Source organism: Haemaphysalis longicornis, unplaced genomic scaffold, assembly GCF_048455015.1.
Source record: "Haemaphysalis longicornis isolate Haplotype H1 unplaced genomic scaffold, Haemaphysalis longicornis Haplotype H1 scaffold_7, whole genome shotgun sequence".
NCBI lineage: Eukaryota > Metazoa > Arthropoda > Arachnida > Ixodida > Ixodidae > Haemaphysalis > Haemaphysalis longicornis.
Genome location: NW_027526422.1, coordinates 190,401,630 through 190,425,067, shown reverse-complemented (window position 1 = coordinate 190,425,067; position 23,438 = coordinate 190,401,630). Strand labels below are relative to the sequence as shown.

The following is a 23,438-nucleotide window of genomic DNA, read 5'->3' as shown; positions in this document are numbered from 1 at the left end:
TTCGAGCTTTCATAAGAAGTGTCTATTCGCATTCTACGGTCACACAGCCATACTAGGGAAGTTTGAAGCTTTGACGTCCTTCTAAAGAAAAAACTCCCAAGCATTTCCCCGAGGGTGAACATGGTTAAGTGCGAATGCACGGGGTGATGCTATGAGGGGGAGTAAAGTTAAAATCCGTTGGCATTCGCCCGTGAGCGCGCGCGAGCCGACCCACGGAGGTCTGGCAGTTTATCGCTGCATAGATAGGGGGGTACGCCGCGCCGAGCGCGCCGAGCCAGGTGGCTGAGAGAGGAGGCGAGCGCAAGGGGAGAGGGACAGCGGCGCATGGCAGCTGCAGCCGAGCGAGGGGGAGAGGAGAGAGTGTGACGTCACGGTGGAGAGAGAGGCGCGCGGCAGCTGCTGGGGAGAGGAGGCGCGCTGTGACGTCATACCATGACGTCACGGCGCGAGGAGCGGTGCGGGGAGCGGCGCGCACCCTCGCAGCCACGGCGAGGAGGCAGAGCGAGCGCGGTCACGTGGTGAAGTGACGTCACCGCGCCGTTGCTACCGACGCTCCTCTCCGCTCCACGCCGTTGCTAGGGAGAGGAGGACTGCGGACGCCGCCGCCGCCGCCGCCGCCGGCGGTGGAAGGTTTGGGGTCGCTTATAAAGTGCATTCGCACTTAAAACGCGCGTTTCTAATCTTTGTTACCAGGAATGTTTACTGGATAAGCGCTAGCACAGCTATGCCTGTGGCGAAGACCTACCAGAAAGCCCACCTTTTCTTTAAAAAAATACAAAGAACAGGGTAACATAAACAGTATTCCTGGTATTACGACTGCCTTAGTAACTAAGCCCGTGCCGGCCACCTGTTAAAAATTTCCATCAGTGAGGTGTGTGGCTGATTGCCAATTTCAGTCTGGAGGGGCGTAATTCAAGTTTTGGTTGTTTGTATGCGCCATCAGGCTGAAATACGACAAAGAAGGACAGCCTGCCGGTAACAAATAAACACAAGTGTTTAGCAGGCCATAGCATCCATAACGGGGCTCAATTGCCTTTTTTGAGCAGGAATTATTCTTGAACAAATAGTATAATAAAAAAATCCCGGGCCATGTATACTAACGTGAAACCCGGGGAGGGGCAAAACATGCAGTGTATAAGTGTATTCTTTGCGAATTGGCGTTTTTGCCCACGCAGATGAAACGTTTTGTGGGCGGAGGTATACAGCTTGGCTGTAAAAGTCTCGTATTTTTGAATCACGAAGCGCTCTTGCAGAAGGTGTTGAAAAGGAGTGTCCCGGTGCATTCTTTTAGTACCCATTTTTGTCCAGGATGATAAAACGCTATAGCGCGAGACGTTGGAAAACGACGTTCGCGATGTTTTAGTACCGTGACAACATGATACGATCCAAAATGACGGCGCCGACAGAAGGCGCAGACAGTCAAAGCCACAATTGGGCTTCGCCCCTAAAAGGGAGCACTTGTTCAAATAAGAGAAAATGAAAACCCGCCATTGGTTTCGGTATCTGCCGGAAAAACAGCAAAATTTTCAAGTACATTCCAATGGCGGGCAAATGCACGCTCTGCAATTTAGTTATAACGTAGCTCCGGTCTCAGCAAGAGTAATCTGAAAGAAAAATCATAGGCGTGAGAGTTTTGGCACGATTAAAATTAAATAACGGGGACGCCTGGGAATTTGCTGGATGACGTGGCTGATATTAAAAGCATTTCTATTCCATTTTAGTTTTTGATCATTATTATAAAATAAAAGTGAAATGGTTAGAACATATTTGCTACAGCTTGGATGATCGCACATTCAAACACATCTCACAAATTTTTTGTAAGGGACATGTGAAAGGTCCCTCTTGCTGCGATGCTATGTAACCTATAAATAGACATGGCTACGTCATGAAGACAACCAAACATATTTTCCACTGTTAAACATGCAAGATAGCTTCACGATAAGTCGACGCGCTCTCGGCCTGAAGGAAGGCGGGCGCGTAACAAGCAGTGCTGAAATTTAGCCTGTTGTCCATGCCAGAAGCGCGCCACGTTCTTCCTTACTTCAATTGTCGGTTTATCTGTACCCTCGGTGAAGACAGACGTAATTTCTTTGTTGGAGCGCGCCCATCTTGCGTTGAGTCACTTGTGAAAATGCGCCCGTCGAAAAGACGCACTGAGTTGGTTTTTTTTTTTTTTGCTGTAGTTACCATTGGGAAATCACCTAAGGTGATCTGTTGCTCCTTCCAGGCACTGGGTCGGGTACGGCCGTTGTCACACCAAGAAAACTGTGCTTCGTTACGCTGTTCCTTGTTTTCTGCGAAAAAAGGTGTTAATCCCGTAAAGGCGCGCTTTTCGGAGGGTCTTCACCACAGACATAGCTGTGCAAGCGCTTGTTGAGTGAAACATGGCAAATAATGAAGATTGAAATGCAGATTTCTCTTTCAAAACGACGTTAAAGTTCGGTCAGAAAGTCCGTGGTGTGGCCGCCAAATGTGAACAAACACATTTTTATCAAAGTCGGATGCCAGAAAAGCAACGGCAGTAGCGTAGCTTAGGCCATGGAGACGCACCTCGAACACGCGATTTCAGCCGCTTAAAACTTCAATACAAACAAAACGATGCAACATGCATTTACCCGAAATTGTTGGCCCTCTTAAGTAGTCTCGTTTTCCACATTTGAAGAAAGTGAAGAGTGGGTTTTTATTTCGATTTTTAAGTTACCTATTTTCAGAAAAAGCACAGCAGTCATTCTTTCTTCACGTACCTGTACATTGTTATAGACAGGCGATATTTTAAAGATATACAGTAAAGCCCGCTTATATCGAAAAGCGCGAGAATTGTAAAATAGTTCGATGTAGCAAACATTCGATATAGAAAGTGAGGCAAAAAAAAAACTTACATGAGAGAAATCTTGCCGAAAGAGTCATGAGCGAGCGCTGAGTTCTTACCACCCTGCAGTTTACTATTGATACGACACTTTCTCGGTAAGAAAACAATAATTTATTGGGGCGGAAGAACTGCGTGAGTGTAGCCTGCTTCTTGAAGCGCAACGCGTTGCTGGTGACTGCTTGCTCCACGGTATCTAAACAGTCTAAAAGCACAAGACCACTGCCATCAATGGCACTGCAGAATCGCCATAGCAGGGCCACGGCAGCGACGGCTTCGCTAGTGTTCGGAAGCAGTACTGATTCGTCTGCGTCTTGGACAGAGCGGACACAAGCATGGATACAAGCGAATAACGGTGAACCCAAAGAACCGAGCAAGTGCGCGCAGCGAGTGGCGCGGACTTGCAGTTCGGTGACAGCGCAGCCCGCAGCGCCCAATGTGGCGCTTTCAGCTTCAACTGCATGCATGCGTGGAGCGTGTCCACTCTGCCACGGCCGGTTTGGACGAGGCCGAGCTCGCGCGGGAGTCGCCAGCGGCACACGCGCCGCCGCTGCGTGCCGATGTATTGCGCAAAAGCCTGCCGCATGCCTAGTGTTATGACTCACCGGCGCCATGTTTGCGCGGGTCAGTCACCCGCCGGTAGACCTCCCCACCGCTTGTCGACGGAAACGAAAGGAAGCCGACACCGCGGCGGCGGCCACTGATTGACAGCGGCTTTTGAGCGGTTTTAGTGTTGTTACCCAAAAGGGATTAATTAAGGAGCCGCCGCTCGTCCCCCGGCCTAAGCAACTGAACGCGTGTGCGCGTGAAAGCCCAGACGGCGACAACCGGACAATGGGACCCAGTGGCGGCGGCAGCACAGCGAAGAAGGCAGTGGCAATGGTCAAGCCATTAACCCTTCCCGGAGAGATTCCACGAACCTTGTTAGCTCCCTGGGAAGTATGTGTGAGAACCCCACCGTGGGAACGCAGCGCGCGGCGGACACCAAAAGGCGCTCGCGCGCCTTCCGTTCTTCCCCTCTACTACAGCAACACCGACTAGATGCTCCTGACGAGTGGCAAGGGTGTGTTTGTGTGTGTGTGTGTGTGTGCGCCGTGCATCTGTCGACATACCTGAAAGGCGTGTCCCTACCCGAGGGCGGTGCTTCACAGCGAGGAACTTACACATCACCATTGGTCCGCATTGTTTTGTATGGGGATCCCCAACCTAGGGAACTAGGGATCGGGGGTCAACAAAAAGGGCGCGCTGCGGCCCGCCAAGCTGTCTTCTGTATTCATCTCGACAACTCACTGTAAAAATGTAAATAAACCCGTTGAGTTTGCTCTAAGCTCTCCGCTAGTCCTGGCTCGACGAAGCGAAGGCGACCGGCCCCGCTACCAGCAGACTGCGGTCGCTACAACTCGCAACAAGACGCAACACTAGGGAGATCGAAAAACCCCGTGCGGGAGAGTTCGATATACCTGTTGTGAGCAAAATCGCATTCGATAAAAAAAGTTTTATATTTGTTTCATTTTTACCAGATATATGCAAGGGTTTGATATAGGCAATAATTCGATATATCCGTGTTCGATATAAGCGGGCTCTACTGTATTTACACATATCCGGTCGACATTACCTAACACTTACAAGGTGTTCACAATTCGAGATAAGGAGATGGAGGGCGTCAAAGTGAGCGACAATCTAGCGTCCGGCCCGATATTACAATTTTGTCGTACCTTTTTGTTCACGGCAGAACGCAAAATTTGTCTTGCTTTTGGCCACTTTGTTTTAGTTTTTGTTTTGAAGCTAAGTTTGTCAGAGCAATCAACCTTGTTGTGCTCAAAGCCCCAAATTTGAAAAGAACGGCAGTCGCCGAAAACCGCGCGTCTCCCGTGCCATCTTTGGAAATTTTTTGCTCGCCAAGTACACATGCTAAAGGGAAACGGGTTGCAGTTTTAGGCTGTTATCGGGCTTGTGCAAAACTCTTAGGAATTAGGAAAAAAACAAAAAGTGCGCGTGTAAACGCATGCTCGTCCTCTCATGCAATCACCCAAGATATTATCTAAGGAGCAGCGCAATCGGGGTTAGGAAGACATAGCGCCATCGGTATTGTCGACTTCTTCCATTAGTCCCGGGATGCGCTCCACCTTCGCGTTCATCACGAGTGCGCCACCACCACAGGCTCTGTAAAACGAACAGAATTTATAATATTGCATTCAGAGTGCCGCCTTTATTTCCCACTTGCTTTAACGCCTCCGTGCCCCGGCACGTGAGATCGCAAACATTCGATGCCACCGTTTGAGAACAACTAAGCGGTGTTGGCCCACACACCTTGCTACAGCCGATGAAGAGACACTCAGTACGTCAGCAATTTCGCATCGCGGTACGAAGGCCGCGCAGGCGGTGCGTTGACACGCTCGTAGTCTTCCATCGCGCCTCTAAGCACAATTGCGGCGCAGGGGGGCCGAAAAACGGATACGTCGCATCCATGGGAGCGAGGCACCCACTACACAATAAAATGAACATATGACATTGCTCGCAATCGATACAGCGAGATTGAAGTAAAGCAATCATTATAGTCTAAAAATTACCGAAAGATAAAAAGAAAGGTGGGGTGGACGCGCAGCTGCTAAGCATCAATATCACTGAGCGCTTACATCAAGACGTTTCCAAGAGGGAACATCACAGAGGCCGCACACCGGCGGGCACAAATTGGAGAGAAACACAGCACAGCGCAGGGACATACAGTTCATTGAAGGCATTGCCAACGCACAACACATGCAACAGTAAACGTGGAAGCATAACACACGTATACGTACACATTCCACACCGCATAGTATATTTTTCACATGTCTATAGCATTCTTGTGATCACAAAGCACAACTACACTTAGTACGGCTACAAAGTATTTGTAACATTGGTCGCAGCGAATTCAAATAGGACAAACGAGCTTGTCTGTTTTAATAGTCTGCATTTTTTTAATTTCCTGAATGCAACCAGTGCAACGGCTACTTTTAATTAGTTAGAAGTCTTGTATGTAGGAAAAGCTCGAAACCCGAAAATTGCACGTGTGAAGAAACAACACGGCGGGTGTTTCAGTAATAACACTCGTTGCTTTGCCTCCTTTGTTTTAGCATAAAGCACTCCCCTGGTCTGGCAACCATTCAGGAGCACCAGCCATACCACCACCGAATGGGGGTCTTGCGCTTGGTAACTGATGCATCAGTGTGCCGCGGCTCGTGCTCGTTGACTAAAAAACCGGCAGTTTAGTGTCATCTCTGGAACACGTTACCATTGACAATCAGTACAAACCGTCCATAGAAACGGTAGTAACATGAACAAGGTGCACGCGAGTCGCACACAGGAAGCATGCAGCGGCGCCCACAAAATGTGCGCCATAGACGCAGCTGGCGAGCCGTATGTTTGCGTGGCGAGCACATGGCGATAAAAAAAGACTGAGAGGACAAGAAAGCAGCCCACTGCCGGAGCGGTGTTGAACACGGTCATCGTGTAGGCCAGATCGGCGAAAGCCACTGTGTAAACAAAAATGGTTTCATTGTTCGCCATCGGCTGATCGCAGACGACCGGGGATAATGTAGACTCCCCCGTGTGGTGTTTGGTAGATACAATATAGGGGGTGCTACACGCGAATCGCTAAAGGGCGAAACTCGTTGGGCGTGGGGAGAACAATCGCCATTTCGTCGCTTTTTCTGCCCTGTTTTAGAGTGAAGTCCAGAATTTCCAACCGAGTGGCCTTGTACACCGTGTTCACCTAAGAGCCCTCAAAACAGCCTACGTTGAGGCCAAGCGTCCGATCGGGTTCGTATCATCCGTAGCGCGGGCTGGCTGGCCTCAATAGCAAGCATTTCAAGTTCTACGCGAGTTTTGAAGCATGTTACATGGCATGAGATGGATCCTTCAATGCCGCATCATCATCAACTCTCACGTTGCTTGTTTCGGGTCCGCGGTTGTAGGAAGTGTGAACGAGCGTTGTTTTATTATTGAAATTTTTTGCGTATTTTATTATTGAAATTCTTTGAGTTTTATTTCTTCGAGTAAATATTGTTTGCAAAAACAAAACAGTTCGGAGTTGAGCAGTCGGGCGAGTTATAGTGTCTTGTACATATCTTACGGCGTAGTACTTATGTTATGCAACATTCGTATTCCTTCAAGCTTATTCATAATTTCTGGAGTATGCCAGGCTGGCGTCTTAGTCGTGTGGGTCGTTTCAAAGTGAGCAGTGTGCATTCAGTTATGTTTTAGTCTATGTATAATTGTGAGTGGTCTCGACTTTTTTTTTTGCTGATAAAAAGAACGTAATGTAGAAAACGGCGCCCTGGCGTCTGCTCTGTTCTAGATTTGCTGCGATGTTCCGTTTGGATGAATCTTGCACGACTTTGAGACGGCTGTGTTGAGGCCCGTTCAGACGTGCGACTGGGGCGACCAAAAGCGGCATAAGCGAAGCAATATCTGTTGCTGTTGTCACCCGGCATCGCTTTCGTCGCGCGGCAAGAGCGATTTGTCTCGCTCAATTTTAGTGCGCAGACCTTAGGTGCTGGTACAGTGGTTTGACGTCGGCGGCGTCAATATCCACGTAACCGATTGGGCGAACAAGGTCCCGAAAGCCAAAAATCTGCTCAAAGGTTGTCAGGGAGGGCGGCACACGGCGCTAAGGAGTTATCTCTCTCTGCCACCCCCTCAAACTTTGGCAACGCGTCTCTCTTGAGTGGCGCCCTCCCTTTCACGTTTTTGCCAGCGCTCCTCCGTTCGCGGCTCATTCAAATTACGTGACAATTGTACGGGAGGTTGAAACATGATCTGTAACTACATACCCAGCGGCTTCGGCGGGCTGCGAGAAAGCGGCAAAGCAGCGAGTGCCGCCGGGCGTTCGCTGATCGCGCGGTCACTTCCTGAGACGCAGCACGTATACGCACTGACCAAGACGACTGGAGCTCGCGCTGCGCAATAATTTTACATTGGGGAGTACACTAATCCTCTGTACTTTTAGATGCAGAGCATATTATAGCGGGAGCCTGTCATGCGTCGACGAACGTGCGGCGTCACCACCGCTCCTCTTCACGCCAGCTGTGCGATAACGCTCGCTCGCACACTCCTCTCCCCTCCTTCTCTCCGCGCCGTCTGTGCGCTGGCGCGCTCCTCCCTCCCCGCGGCTCCGCCCCCGCCAGCTGTGATAAGCGCGCATGCGCGCGCCCTCTCTCATCCTCCTCTCCACGTCAGCCGCTACGCGCGCTCGTACTCTCCCTCCCTCCTCCTCTCTCTCCCACCGTCTGCGCGCTAGCGCGCGCTTTCCCTCCGCGTCTCATTCGCAGCTGTACGATAAAGCGCGCATGCGCGCCTCTCTCTCGTGCTCCTCTCCACGGCAGCTGCTTTATAAGGCCGTGCGGGCGCCGCTGGCTCAGTTGCTTCTTCGTTCTTCGGTTGATTTGCGTAGCGCATCGATCACGTCTTCGCCAATTTCGAGCTACAGCCGCTGCTGCCGGATTCACTCACGGTATACTTCAGCGACCACAAGGCCATCGTACTCAAAGTACCCAAAGCGCCGAGACTCTAAGAAGACTACACGCTGCTGTCTCAATAAAGACGTTCTTCTTCGTTAACCGTTTCAACTTCGTCTGTGTGTCATAGTGACCACGCAAATTTAACACGCAATTGAACACCTACCAACCCTAACACCCCAACGACAACTAATTAACGCCGCTCCAACAACGAGATGCTCTGCATCCTCACAATCCCCCTCGGGGAGGTGCGGGTTGTTTTACGTCGCCGCAGTGACTCTTCCCCCGAAAGGTGGACGTGGGAGTTCCTGACATCATATTCCGAGATAGCACCCATGTAGTTTGTGATGGCGAAACCTAAACTACCGTGAAGCCTTGTTCCGAGCGAGAGCCAATAACAAGAAAAGCAAAAATACGTCGTCGGCGTCACTCGTGTCGTGTGAAAGAGAGAACAACAAGGTTGGCGGTCGCTCCGGACGCATCGCCCGCTTTTGTAACTCGAATAGCATATGTGATCCGGCATTTTCGCCTATAGCACTGCGTTGGTGGTACTTTAAGCAAAGCCAGTCGTTCGTGGGCCTGGCAAAGCTCCATAGAGCTATATGATACTCGTTGTGGCCAGTCCGGTAATTTACCTCCAGAACACGCCCGGGCGCAGCCCACGTAGCCCTCTAGGTGCCATCAGCCACCGCTATCATTTTGCCTGTCTGAATTGGTGCCTTGCGAGTGGTGTAGAGTACATTGTAGTCTTGTATCCTTTGTAACAAAGGACCTACTCTCTGAATCCGCTGTGGGATCTACAGCGGTTTACCCTTTTTTGTGCACGATTCGCTTTTATAATTTAAGGGCGAAGTTACAACTGTAAAGACGCTTCAAAAAGAGGGGTAACAACATCACCTTTTTGAATGAACGCTACGCAGTTCCAGTAAAAGCAGCCATATCACTCATAAAACGAGTTGTGTGCATGAGGCACCGAGGAGTTTGTGTTGATTGTGTTGACTCCTAATATGTTAAAAATGTGCGCCCGCTAAACAAGATTTTCTCCAAATAAAATTTTGTAATTACTGTGCCTTCATGGCGCCGGCTGATCTGCGTGCGCTCAAATGCTTTTATAGTTTTTGGAAACGCACCATTCATGCATATATGGCTTGCGCTCCCTCCATGTGCTCTTGCTCCAGAAGTGAAAGCAGGAAAGTGACAATTTTTTTCCGAAAATCTGCACATATAGATTGTTTGTTTAATATCATGATAAAAAATATTCTGCACACTTCTTTCCCGTACAATCTAGAAACTGTTTGGCTCCTGTTGATCTGTGAACCTGAGCCAAGATGTGATGAAGCTGCTTAGCAAATTGGTGCACTGACATGCTTTTACTGGACGGTGGCTGTGCAAGACATCAATATCTGGCAGGGGGAAACATGTTTCTTGTCAGCTCCTCTGGGCGCCGTATGACAGGGCAAATTCTGTTCCATTTGGTTGCTTATGTTGCCCGACGCTTTCCTAGTGGGCGCACCTTTAAGGAGTTAAAGACTTCGAAAGCTAGCTGCCTTGTATCGGCAGACTGGAGTGTACTGACTAAATGTGCAGCACTCGCAGTCGCAGCAGTTGTCCATAATCAAACGCTGAAAGCGTGAAAACAGCCATTACCCCGTCCATTCACTTCTCTACACTACAATTTGTGACACCGCCAATCGTGAAGAATGGGACGCGATTGGTTGACTCGCCGAAGCGTTCTTCTAAAATGAACACTGAGATAAGGCCATGTACAAGTACAAGATATGCAAGAACTGTTGTTGAGCCCATAATTTTAAAGACACAAGTGATTGATTGTAGGGTTTAACGCACCGACGCAACTCAGGCGATGAGGCGCCGTAGTGAAGAACTCCGGATTAATTTTCACCACCTGAGCATCTTTAACATGCGCCAAAATCTCGTACACACGGGCATTTTTGCTTTTCTTCTCTATCAGAAAAGCGACTGCCGCGGCCGGGAATCGAACTCGCGACCTCGTTCTCAGCAGTGCAACGCCTTAGCCACTGAGCCACCGAGGCGGATAGGTCGCATAGCTATTGTTTTACTTTCTCAATTATTACCTGATTGTAGAGAAGTTAGCTTTAAAGGTTCTGTCGGAGTTATTCAAACGAGGCTATCTTGGATTGAATTAAACATGCACTTCTTCTGGGTGGTTTTCTTTGAATCGATGATCGGCTGTTTATGAGCATGAGCCAAGCGGGCCTCTTTCCAACAGTGGCAGGACTTGTGCTTTGAGAGGCTTTCAAAGCATTGCCACAGCTGACCCGGCAGGTTACCGACATGCCAGGCAGTGTCATATGATACAGTCGCTTCAATATTACAGCAGCACTAACATTTCGGAGTCACATTGATCAGGGGAACTTATAGGCGCAGGTTGGCGCGTTGACAAAGTCATCGAAACTACTTCGGGCACTCAATTTCGAGCACCGCAATGCGCAGCCACTTTGCAGAGTTCCCTATAGCATCCAAACAAAAACAGCCATAACATCCATTTAGCAGGTAGGATGCAGTAAAACCACCAGAATGCCATTGCTTGTTCTAAGCCAGTTGGCAAAACTCCATGAGCTTGAGATTGATAATTGTTTGTTATAAAGTTAGATTTTTAAAGCTGCATCATTATGCTGTGCTGGCCAGACAAATTGTTTAAGTGGTCAAATGTTATTTACACCTTAGCGGGCAAGTTTCCCCAACTTTCCGTAAGATGTACAAATATCTACACGTACTGCAATTTTAGGAATCTCTCCATAACTTTTACGAAATACGTATCGTGAAATTTCAATACGGTAGACTCACAATGATACAATCACGGCTTATACAAATTTTGGGAAGACATTTATTTGAAAAATTGCCGGACGAAGAACATCGCACCGAATGGCTTGATTTTGGCAATGACGTAATTTTAGCTGAACACGCCCTTTAACCCCTTGTAAGCATTCTCCTAAAATGGGGTATGCAACAAGTGCGTGAACGAAGAAGAGGATCTAGTGGAAATGATGCAGGTGAACATCTTGGTGCAAAAGAAAAAAAACATCAGAAAGGCAATGATGACGCTAGAGGAAACTAACGTGGCCACTGAGGCAGTTCGATCGCAAAGCACTGATGCAACCGTGTGGCAGGGACGCGCGAGAAATGCGAGCCGCTGGCTTCTAAAGCCGGAGCAAGGTGTGCGCATCGGCCGATAGCCTGAAATTTACGAGGGGAAAGGACGGGATGCCTGCTTATTCGTAAGCATCCAACAATGGGTATTCCTTTTTTGCAGGCCTAACACACAGCTTATGGGTTTAGCACCTGCTTTTAGCCCGAGGGTCAGCAATTTTGCAGTACCACCTGAATGAAAACGAACGGGAAAACGGCGTTAAAATAGTGGTTTAGGCCATTTGGTGCGCACCAACTGAATTCAGTTAGAATTAGCAAACCCACTGGAACGTCATGATGTACAGTGTGCCCAGGGCATCCCAAGTTTTTACATTTCAATCCATTCTTTGTTTTTAGTTGCATGGCGTGTGCGTTCTCGCGAATTTTCAAGCTGTCCTATTTTCTTTGGTTTTTCCCTTCCCCTTCCCAGAATAAAATTGTGCTTGCAGCACTCGCTGAAACTGTATTATTCATAGGCGTAGTTTCTTAAGGGGTCAATTAAGACAAAATTAGGCGCACTGCAACGAGGCACACGCACAGCGTACAGGACGCCACTCCACTAAAAATTATTGTCACTGAGACTTGGTCGATTTTGAACAAGAGCAAACACAGCAAACGAAAATAAAAACACAGGCAACGCAATGTAGAACGTTGATGGCAAATGGGAGTGACACCTAATGCGGCGGTAAAAAGGGTCCCGGCCTGGTGAAACCTAGTGATCGAATAACAATTGCAGTTCTTAATTGATAATTGCATCGAAGCTTTGCTAGCACATTTGTCATTAAATGACACTATTCTCTTAGTCTCGATAATTTCAATATTCGCTTGATCTGCGTTTCAAGCTACTGCAGTGGACCTATTGAAATGTGGCTTAGATGACCAGAACCTGCAATGAATGGCCAGATGTCAATGTATTTTCTATGCAAAAACAATAACTCGCGAACGCCGGTATATTCAGTGAAAAAGATGCCAAATGTATATTAACCATTTTGCAACGTTGCAAGGAAAAAGTACCATTTTGACATTGCGCGGTTTTCCATTTGCTGCAGGAACTGTGCCTGTGAGCCAACTTCCAGTAACACTGCCGCTGTAGCTTGACCCAGGGATGAGTTGACGAGAGAAACCATTGAGGTCCGACACAAATGTTATTTCAATAAGAAATGCTTCAGCAATGCTACCATGGCAAAAATAGCGCAAAGAAACTGAACGAAAGACAAACAAGAGACAGGATTTTGCACCATGATTATAAACCAACGAGCCCGTCTTCACACTTTAGTGCTGCTACCATATCATAAACACAAAAAGAGCTGCAGTTGATATCTGATCACTAGATTTATTCAAAGACAAGCGCTTTTTTACCGCCGTCTTTTCATGCAACCCACCTTTGCCCTCAACTGTCTATATTTTATGTTGATTGTGCTTTCCTTTTTTATTTTCTGCGTTGGCACCTGCATGAAGTTGACCGAATGCATTGGAAATAAACAGTTGTTAACAGAGCGAGGTCCTCCCTACTTTATACTAGGTGTCCCTCGTGAGTTCCATTTTGTAATAATTAGGTCGAAAACAGTTTTCAAAACAAAATTACAACTCTACGCAAATTAACTTGGTAGGCGAATATTCCTACTGGAAACAAAACATTGTTTCTGAGTGGCTTTCTCACTTTTGTTTTGCTGGAGGGCCATGCTCGCAGTTGAAGAGGAGTGCTACTGACATAAAAAGCACTGAAAACTGAAAAAATACAGACAAGAGGAGGCGCACAATCAAGTGCAAAACTCGCTGCTGTTTGATTAGATGGGGTTCATTTTGTATACTTTCCAAAGCATGAAACATGGCCAATTAGGGCTGTATGCATAGGCGGTCTCTCTTTTTAAAGAGGGCATTCGAGATACACTGAGGAGATCTTTGCCCCCTGTGTATGAAATCAACATACGCATTTGATACAGACACCAGCATTTTTCTTAAAACGACTGGAGCAGGCAGGATGTGCAATAAGGCGATTTAAACGTGCCAGCTCCGTCACTCGGCACTGTTTTAACTGTCGGCGCATTGTGTTGGGCGTGACGGCCATGCTTGCTGCAAATGTTCGTACTACGCCGTATGTATTTGGTCGTCGGTGGAAACTCTACAACATGGAGTGGCTGCTTCAACGTATTTTTCTTTTTTTCTAGGCAATCCAAAGTGATGCAGCAGGACCCTCCAGGAGGTGTACTAGAGAAGTAGTGTCTTTGGTGCAAAATAAATCGCACTTATTTCATCGACATTCTACATTCAATATTGCGCAAGCCGAGAACTACACGTACACCTTGACATGCCTATTTATTCTGGAATAAAAGCTTGCATTCTTATTATACCGGAAGAGCCAGTCCCTATGGTGACGCCAGTGTCGCTAATCAAGCTAGTGTGTTTAGTAAGGCTCCAGCCTAGATACGTCAGCGTTAAACTAGTTCGGACAAACGATATGACGTTTGGAACTAAGCCCCATGCCACTAGTTCTTCCAACAGGGTGTGTCCTCCATCTTTAGAGTTACATGAGTGCTTCAAGTTTTTTTGCTTTCTTTACAAACGCGGGTGTTTCCGGGCTAAATGCGCAGTCGTATGCCGTATTTTTAATGTTATGGCTACTTACGTCCCGTAATAGGCTTATGGGTTTGTGTTACATTACCAGTGGAAATCATAAAAAAACGTTAGGAACCTCTCTGAAATAAATTATTGGCAACTCACCTGACACTCATCGTATCATTTCCAATTTCAGGTGGCACCTTCTCTGCACCATAAAAGTCAGGTGAGCCGTTTGATTTAAAGTATCAACAGAATCGTATGCGAATTTGGTGACAGCAAAGGGCGCTCAATGATAAAAATTTAAATATCGCTGTCATTACAGCGCAAAAATTTCAGTTTGAAAGAATTACAGCAGCAGAACGGCTCTAAGTTATCTCTGGTTTTGCTTTACTAAACGAGTGGTTTTGGGTAACATGCACAAAACCTAGTCATAGTTTCAATTACATGACTACCTACGAACAATATTAAAATATTCTTTACGCTATACCTTAACACTTAAAAATTGTATAAAAAATTTGGAGCCGGAGTGACATCAAAAAGTCCCAACTTACGTTAGAATCATCGCAACATGTTTTATTCCAGGTGACACCTTCTCTACTCCATGAAACTGAGCTGAGACATTAGATCTCGAGTATTACTCGAAACGTTAAGAAGTGTACGACAACAAAAAGCGCTCGGTGATCCAAATATTGTTTCACAATGGCAATCGCATGCATTGTTTGTAACAGACCACTATGCCCACATTTACTTCAGGCATAGCGCTGTTCTCCTGGTTTAAATCACACAACATAACTTATTTGCCATTTTAATTACTCCAACCATCTAATCGGCCGCCACCACCGGTAGGTTGCGGCTAAAAAAACCAGTCTTCTCCCCAGCTATAATAAAAATAAAATTTCTTGCCCTACGTAAATAACAATGTTATTCCGCACAATAGCTTAGGATAACTTTAACTTATGCAGTATACTATTTATGGGCACACGTTAGATGGAAAACCTCAATGAAGAGCAGGTACTCTTTTTCATACATGCATTTGCTGATCGGAAAGTAACCAGCCGCACCGCGGTAGAGAGCAACGTGAGGGAAAGCACAAGGGTTGTGTCACTATTGTATTAAAATTATTATTCGAAAGGACAGACACACGCACTCACACACACACACACACAGAGTCTGTCTCTCGCGCATACACACACACTCGCACACACACACACACACACACACACACACACACACACACACACACACACACACACACACACACACACACACAGAGACACACAACCTTGCATACTCCGGTACTAAGACTTCTCGCCTCTTTGGGGTAAGAAGAGCCACCAAGGCCTCATTAAGAAGACATCCAGCCCAGTGGTTGCAGAGAAAGAACCCAATCGCATGACACTGAGTACGAACTCCAGGATAATACCCTCTCGTCGTCATCGCTGACATTATTCTTATAATTCGCGCGCAAGCTGCGTATGTACCATGACATTTTCTCTTTATCACTGTTATTTCTTGGTAACGCCCGTGTTCAACATACCGCAGAAAACGGCCTTCCAAAAGAAATAAAGATTATCCGAATGAATCAGTGTACAAGCGGGAAGAAGTTTCTGTGGCAAATTTTTAAAAAGAACATCTAAGTGCAGCATATTTGGAATGTGCTGCAGCAAAATGGCGAGTTGGGCCAGTTGGTGAAATCGCATTTTGATACCTTCAAAAAGCGCATTACTGAAAAAACGCGAGACCATGAAAGGGATTACAGCTATCGTCCTGTGTTCCCATTCTTCGTCTCGCGTTTTTTTCAGTGTGGCATTTTCTGAAGGCTTCAAATTGCAATCTATTTGGAATGTGAAGCTGCACAATGCCTCGGGTGACTGCTGGGCTGTCGTCTATGATAATTTGTAATTGGCGTCGCTGAGTTCACAAACATTGCCGTAGGGCGGGTCGTAATGGTTAACACGTTTCTCTGTGTAAGGACGGGTGTGTTAAGCGGGCGGGCATGTGGCCCCCGCTGGACACATCCGAAAGGAAAAGTCGAAGAACAAGAGAAAATGCACAATGTGAAATTCTGACCATTCGCAAGTTCAAAGCGAGGGGTTTATATCCCAGTCTGCTGACGGCTTGGATGACGTGACGTAGACGTGTTCGCGGCGTTCTGAGAGCCTTCGGCAGTGGTTGCTTAATCTTGAGGCCACGAGGACGTATCGGGGAACGCCGAGACTAGAGCCGCTGGAAAGAACGAGACGCGGAAGCCGCACCTTTGAGCGGCCTAATCGCGCGCCGGCGGCTCGGTGCCCTATGCCGCGTCTCGAGCGGCAATGAAGTGGCGGGTTCTCCGGGGCCGCCCATTTACAGGCACCCTGACCTCGACCGGCACCCAGTCCAGTTCAAGCTGTTCCTCGCGCTGGCCACGAACCTACTCCAGATAGTGATATTTTCGCTCGCACCCGCAAGCTCACCTTCGCCGCAAGCTCACCTCCGCCTTTTCTTGTCTAACTTCTTCTTCCTCTCCAGTTCGTTATGAGACATACCCAATAATAGAATTGGCTATGACTTCAGGTTTAAGAGTGTTATTTACAGTTAGAAATATAATTGCGGGTAATAGAAAAACTACACATACGCTCTATGGGGGGGGGGGGGGGGAAGGAGAGAATTGATTGTACGAATCAGCTAGCATATGTCTTCCGGCGGCCATAATGTATTCAAGAAGGAGGAACTAAATTTAAAGCGGAGACATGAAAAAGAACAATGTTCTATGATTCGGGCTGTTTACAAAACAAGCATGCGTCTGTTAAGGCCAATCCTGTCCTGTTCAAATATTCGTTTGGTTTTGGAAGACGCCGCCTTATGGCTGTGAGGGCCACCTCCCGCTGGCGGGAAGCACAAAAACGATTATTTCTACTTGAGTTGTCGGTGAGCATACTCTGTTTTATGCAGGATACCGTTGTACCGTCCCCTAAGTACAAAAAATCTCTAAAAACGTGCCACATTTATGATTGCGAGATATCGACATTATTTTAGTAGCGGGAAACGTAAGCTGAAATCCGCTGGTGAGTGCGCCCTCATATTGAGCAGGATACCTGCATGTCCAGGCACCCACAATCATTCCTCGGCAAAGTTGGCTCGGCTCACTCAAACTCACTCACTCACAATTTTTTTTTTTTGAATCACCACTCACTCAAACGCAGACTCAATGCTTAGCAGCACATCTCCGCTCACTCAAACTCAAACTCACATTGAGCGGAAAACTCAGAACCCCCTCGGACTTAAAACTCAAAATGTACTCAGAACTAAAAATGTACTCAAACTCAAAATGTACTCAAAACTCAAAATGTACTCAAACTCATAATGTACTCAAACTCAAAATGGACTCAAAACTCAAAATGCACTCAAAAGTCAAAATGAACTCAGAACTCAAAATGAGCTGAGAACTCAATAGGATTTCAGAACTCAAATGTCATCACAACTCTCTCGTGCTAGGAATTTACTCGCGCTCAGATGGACTCTCATTTCATTAGCATTCAGTGTTTTCAAATTCACGCGTGATAAAAATATTAGGGGTGCAAATTCCTAAGCTCAAACTCGTGCATTTGGCACGACATGACACCGTAGCTCCAGTTTGGTCGGAACCAATTTTCGTTGCAGATTTCATACAGCTATACCTGCTGCTCATGAAGACTAGCGCTGGTTGCAAGCAATTGCACGTATATATTGGATACCAAACTCTTGATGTAGGCTCCGTGTTCGTGTTCATGACAGAGGCGGTCCAAACTCATGGTGTGCTCGGTCCCTGGATCGAAACAAGCAAGATTTGGCGATGAGACGTGCGCTCACTGCTCCGTTCATTTACGTCGAAGCTGTTTAGGGTTACGGTTCCGTAAATGTTTGCTCTGCATCCTGAAAAAACGACTTGTGTCGAAGCGAACTTTCCCCCCGAATCTCTGAAGCGCGAGGAGTTCATGGATAGGCCTTTGCTTTTTAATGCGTAGCATTCTTTGCCGAGTACCCCCCTCTACCTCCACTTGCGAGGATCGTGTAACGCGCTGCATTTACACAAAAATGCAGATATCACGGAAGTTCAACCTGTTATCATTACAAAAGCGTAAATGTAGAGACTCGATCAAAATAAATGTTAAAAAACTAAAAAAAGAAATAAACAGAATAAATATTGAAAACGGAGGACCGTGTAAAACATGAGTCATGGATAGTCTCAGATTGGGTTAAAATTCAGAGAGATGTGGCGCTAAAAAATGTAGGGTATCAAATTGAGGGTCTCATGGAGGGATATCACGTGGGAAAAACAAAAAAGTGCCTCGTTGTTTGCCGATCCACTTGTATCAGTTTTTATTACCATCTGATAGGTGGGATGAGCTCTCGTAGCTCGAAAAAGCACCACGCTATGGGTGTACGGAATTACCGCAACCGTACCCAGCTGTTGACTTAGAACATGCACGCGTGTGCGTGAGCGAGTGTGAGTGCGTGTGCGCGTGTATGTGCGCGTGCGTGTGCGTGTGCGTTTGCGCGTGTGTGTTTGGGTTGCGTCAGTCATCTTTTCTTTCATTGTGTTTGACATGTAGTCGTTGGAGAACTGCAGAGCCCGAGTAATTCTTTTCTTTTACATTGTTATCATGTGCTAGTTTTGATATCTTGCGCCCATTTCTTATTGTAACAAAATCAGTTCGAGGGCACACACAAACTGCGCTTGCTTTTTTTCTGAAGAGTTTTCCTTCTGTCGCAATGTCTGTTTATGTCTTGGTGGCTCTGTTGCCTCTCTATCTCCTACACTGAAGCAAGGAGTTAATGTCTCACATGTAATTGGCCAATTCTAGATTCGAGTGCATGTCGGTACACTGTGGGAAGGAAATTACGGAGACGAAACGCGGCCGCAAGGCTTATTCATAAACAAATGGGAAATTAGCCTTTCTGATAAGCTCTGATGCCCCCTGTTACCTATAGTCACCCACAATATTCACAACACCATATGTGTCGAAGGATTTGCTTGTTTGTTGAGACACGGGGAAATGGAGGAAGTAACGTTTGAATGGCAGTTATTAGCAGAGAGTTTTTGAGTCTGGTTATTTAAATTCGAGAGCTTGGTATGCCTTTTGTTTTTACCCTATGCCATCCTGCTTTGATGATTCAGCAATTAGATGCCGATATGTTTATTAATATATACCGCATTGATGGACATCTCTGGACAAATATTCGCAGGTATATAGCACAGCTGCCTTGCGGGTTGGCAAGTAATTTTGGTTAAACCCGACCCAGCAATTAAAGAAAGATACCTTTTGCTATATCCTCACAACTATTACCAGGAAGCTTTTTTATATTTGTCCCACGTGATCCCTCTCGACGAGATCTTTAATTTTAAACCCCACATACCCTAGCAGGATCATATGAAATTCATACCAGCCAAACTGACCATGACTCTCATGACTACAACCAGGACGCATTATTTAAATGTCCGACGCGATTCCCCTAACTGAAACCTTCAATTTGACACCCCACATGCTTTGGCGGCCTCACCTTAAATTGAACCAAACCTATGACGCATAACGACTATTTCATGATTAGAACCACGAAGCCTTTGTTTATTTGTACCATGTGATTCTCCTTGTCAAGACTGTAAATTTGATACCCTACAGCTCCTAGCGGGGTCACTTTAAATTTTAACCCAATATAAGACTCGCCATGACTATCTCATGGTTATACCCAGGAAGCATTTTATTTCTCCCAAGTGATTCCGCTCATCAAGACCATTATTTGGTACCCATCACGTCCTAGCGTAATCAATTTGAATGTTAAACCAATCAATGACTAACAATGACTATCTCATGATATAGAGATACCGCATTTTCGTCCCACGTGATTAACGTCATCGGAACCTTCAATTTGATTCCCCGCACATTCAGTGGCGTCATTGTGAATTTTAACCTAATTTATGACCAAATTTGACTATGTCACGGTAATAATCAAGAAGCACGTGATTACCCTCATCGAGACCTTTAATTTGATACGCCACACTCCCTAGCGTCATGAACTTGAATTTTAACCGAATCTATGAATAACTTAGAACGGGGAGCAAGTGGGCTGGTTGGTGCATGTTTAAAATGTTTAAAAATGTAAGAAACAGCGCTAAAGAACAGGACGTAGATTAGACGACAAACACGCGGCGCTGTGTTATTCATGACAGAGTCATGAATAACCATGACTCTGTAATTATAAAACCATAACGCGTTTTTGTACCGAATGATTCTCCACACCGTGACCTTGAATTTGATTACCCACATGCCCTCGAAGCGTCATTTTGAGTTTTAACTCAATCTATGACTCACTATAACTGCCTGATGGCTACAATCAGGACGCAATTTTTTATTTACCCCGCGTGATTCTTTTAATCGGGACCTTTCATTTGATACCTTACACGCCTTAGCGTCATCAGTTTCACTTTTCACCCAATCAAATGCTCTCATTATTCGGTCTAAAGGGGCGTTGCCCAGTCAATTCAGCTAATTCATTTCAAACAGCAGAAGGGACAGCCCCCGCCACCTTTCCCCCCGGCTCTCAACTCTTTCTTTGTGAACCCTAGTATTTCAAGCCGTAAACAGTAGCAGTCGAACAACGAGCAAGCAAGCGCCGCTGTTTGCTTTCCCACCACCCTTTCCCACCCTCTCAGTGGATTCATCCGGAGGAAAAGTTAAGACAACCCTTTTTTATGACCACACCAGTAAATTATCACTCATGCTCCCAGCCACGAAAACTTGGTATACATCAAGCGCTTAGGGTGATGAAACTTCAACAAGAAACAAAAAAATCAGACAGCCCTCTCTCTCAATCGATCATGCGGATCACGAATGGTGCCGTACCCGCAGGTAACCTGACTTTCGAGCCCACAGCGACGCATGAAACTTAACAGCCAATCATAGCTGATTGCTAGGTTACTCATATCTACTCAATCTCAAAATGGACGCAAAACTCATATGTACTGAGAACTCAAAATGTACTCAAAACTCAATATGTACTCAAATTTAAAATGTGCTCAAACTCAAAATGTACTGAGAACTCAAAATGGACTCAAACTCAAAATGTACTGAGAACTTAAAATGGACTCAAACTCAAAATGTACTCAGAACTCAAAATGAACTCAAACTCAAAATGTACTCAGAGCTCAAAATCTATTAAAACTCGAAATGTACTCAGTACTCAAATTGTACTCAAACTCAAAATGTACTCGGAACTGAAAATCGAAACAGAATTCACTAGGTCTCAGGCGTACTCAAACTCAATCGGACTCAAACTCAGTCGGGATCACTCGGCTAAAACTCACTCAAACTCAAACTAACCATGACAAACTACCGTCGCGCTCACTCAAACTCAAACTCACGCGTGTATTTGAGTCCAATTGAGTATTAGTCAGTGGACTCATGAGTGAGTTCGCCGACCTCTGCCCACAATACACTTACAAATCTATAGGATTTGCAAAGAAGGTGAGAAATGTTTTTAGTGAATAGAATTTTTGAATTTGACGAAGGACGTGAAAACGGACCGGGGGTGAATTACAAAAAAATTGCGGTAGAGAGCTAGAAATTGTTTTGATGGCCAGAACCATGGACAATCATTTTGCAGCAAGTGTAGGAGTGTAGTCGGCCAAATTAAAAAAATCTAGTGTAAATTATAAAAACAGATGCCAACCGCTGATTGAAATTCATATGTCTAGCCATAAGCAGCGATACCAACATGGCATTGGAAATGAGCAACGTGCTATCTTAAAATCCTGTGGGATACTTGTAGAAAGCAGCTTGGCCATTTCGGAATTTGTTGTCTACATAGACCGTCACTAGTTTTTCCCCCAGAGCTCGCATATCGCATTTTAGTAGCCCTCAATGTCTCACTGGAATTTGTAGCTATACATGCCTGCAGCATTAAATTCGGCCTGACAGAGTATAATGCTGGGCAGAATAGTGCAGCTGCTGTAGCGTTATCTGATGATACGTTCAGTGCCGTGTTTTTTTACTGCCGGAGTGAGCCCTACGTAGTCGCGCCAGCACAGCCGTCATTGACAGGCAGAAGGGCCTCTAGCTAGCTAGGCATTCTGCAAGTAAAGAAGTGCAAATTATATTATGTGCGTTCTTTATGACTAGGCTGGGTTACTGATAAACTGAAATTTAGAAGTATTGACGCCAATTTTTCTTCTGAACATACATTCTTACAACCATCTTGCGGTCGCCGGACTTAAGCAACGGCCGCTTGTTATGCGGTTGCACGTTCATTGGAATACCACGGTGGGGTTTTGAAAATAATTTAATGTTCAGTAAACGGCTTGCAAGGTTGAAGGCTATGCAAAGCTGAAGTGCTTTTGTTCCAGCTAAGCGTGCTAGGTAGTACGTACTGAGAACTATTCATTGGTGCCCCCGTGACAGTGTTCGGGGAGCCTAAATGTACAATGCTGACTTGTTCAAACTGCCTTTTTGGGACCCGAACCTGTTCGGGGAAGGCACCTATTTGGCCAGGTGACAATGCGCGTCGCTCACAACCGCAATCTGCCGGAATTGTCGGCTTCACTGTCACCGAAAAGTCAACAGCTGCAACTACAACGCAGCAAACCCCTAACACTTCCTACGGAAAGCACCCGGGCCCTACGGCAGCTGTTTCGCCCGTTCTCAAGAGTATTTTGAAATTTAGTAAAGTCAGTTTTACGTAGAAAAAAATACAGCCCAAGAAGTTGTTTCCGCGCATAGGAAGGCCTGATAACCTAGAAGTATAAATAGAAACCAAGCCTTCTCGCCCTTCCTTTTTTATCGGAGAGGAAGGCTGCGTCGCTACATCAATACCGTTCTCTTTTTAGGCTGTGACCGCTGTAGTCTTGTTTTGCTGAACTGTGTATGACCGTCTGAGTTAAGTTACTTAACTCCGGTGGGCTAGACATCATTTTTGTTTTTCAATCATTCTGTGTTACACATAGTGATGCTGCACCGCAATTACTTGGAGGATACGCCCGTAAATATAAGGCGAATTTATTGACAGCCGTAACAACTGCCACAAACAGATGATCTTTGCGTAAAACATTTGCTTGCTTAAGAGACGGTAGTGTCCTCGCCGTCGTGCCGCTGCAATTTTGGGTTGCGAGTCCAATATCTGGAGCGTCTTTATGAGCCTTAGCTTAAGTTTCGTCGTTAAAAGGGCCCGTAATGTGCGGCATTCCCGCGTGATGATTCAGTGGACAGAAAGCCGCTCTATTCTCGTTAGCAAAAACTACCGGACTATTTTGCGACCTAGGTACGCACTAAAGTCACAAGGAACAAAATGGTTACTATAGCCGTTATTCAATGGCGTGGAATGCATGCTGGCAACCA

At 46.2% G+C, this 23,438-nt stretch overlaps 1 long non-coding RNA gene across 1 annotated transcript in view; it reads left to right on the top strand.

Annotated features, from left to right (window-relative positions):
* LOC144145646 (uncharacterized) overlaps window positions 1–23,438 on the top strand; it is a 61,851-nt gene that overhangs the window by 32,852 nt on the left and 5,561 nt on the right. The window contains exon 4 of the long non-coding RNA XR_013317553.1: window positions 14,282–14,311. This is a non-coding gene — a long non-coding RNA (uncharacterized LOC144145646). The remainder of the gene's footprint in view (window positions 1–14,281; window positions 14,312–23,438) is intronic.